Here is a 1,335-nt window from a genome sequence, read left to right on the forward strand (position 1 = left end):
TACATTATGTACACAGTCCCGTGGCCCCGGGTCTGACAAGCCCCCGAGCTCTTCGTAGCTGAGTACTGCAGGCTTATCGAGTACTTTCGAAGTAGTCTTCGGCTTCTTTTGAGGCTCCATCTTGAAGTCCTTCTTCGAGTACTTACTTGGCTGCATTGAAGCTATGAGGTGCTCATGCCCCGAATTATATTTTTGACATGGTGTGCGATTGAAAAATCGCACTCCATATGGAGTAGCCCCCGAGCCTTAGGTTGAATCGGAGAATCAGGCTGAGGGTCGCATTAGTCTTGGACCTTCCTTACTTTTTCAAATAAATTTGAAAAAATAAGTAGTCGATGCCACGTATCCCGCAGCCCCCGAGCCTTGAATCCAAACCCCTCAGAATTGGAGATAAGGGTCCAAAAGCCGTGGCATGCATTACAAAAATGCCCACATGGTAAATTACCAGTGTGATGGTACAAATGATGGAAATTAGAACCGAAATTCAAAAAACCCCTTTTTTCAGGACCATTAACCCTGAAAAAATGATTAATCGAATATTTTGTCTAAACAATCCACCAAATGACCCCTCATCTTCCGAATATTCCTTGAAACGACTCTTCAACTTCGAAACAGTAGAACTTTACCCCAACCGCTGGTTATTTAATCCCGCGGTAAATCCAAGTAAAAACTGTGCTTCCAATCTGCAATTTGCCAAGAGCCACAAAAATCCCAATCCTCCCAGATCTCCCCGCCCCTCTCCCCGCAGCCCCTGAGCAACTCGTGGCGAGCAGATCCAGAGATGGCGCCCAAGAAATCAGAGAAGGAAGGAAAAAAGAAGGAGGTGCAACCGCCGACCGGGGAGTGGACCCACAGTAAGTGCTCCCTAAATGATCTCAATAGGCTAGTTTCCAAGGGATTGCTCCAAGACAAGAATCTTGTCAATTGGCACCCCTCTCTTGTTCTTTTTTCCATGGCCTCCTTTACTACTACAGGTTTGAGCTCCATCATCTCAACCCGAACTCTATTTGCCACATCTCGATTTTTATCCATTTCTGTGAAGCCTTCCTTTGAATCGAACCCCACCGGGACCTTTTCCGCTTCCTCTTCCGAGTCAAACCTCAACCTACCTCCAAGAATCCATCCGTTGTAGGGGGAGCCGGCATCCAACTGAGATAGCAGGCCGGCGACATGTACCTATCGTACAAATTCCCCTCTAACATTCCCGGGTGGAAGAATCATTGGTTCTATATCGAAAATCATGCCCCCCAAGTCCCGGAGAAGTCAAATAATCCACCTGTTGTGAGGCCGGAGTGGAATATCAAGCTTTCGAGGGGGGAGATGGATCAAGTCAAG

The sequence above is a fragment of the Panicum hallii genome, chromosome 4 (assembly GCF_002211085.1).
Source record: "Panicum hallii strain FIL2 chromosome 4, PHallii_v3.1, whole genome shotgun sequence".
In the NCBI taxonomy this organism is placed as follows: Eukaryota; Viridiplantae; Streptophyta; class Magnoliopsida; order Poales; family Poaceae; genus Panicum; species Panicum hallii.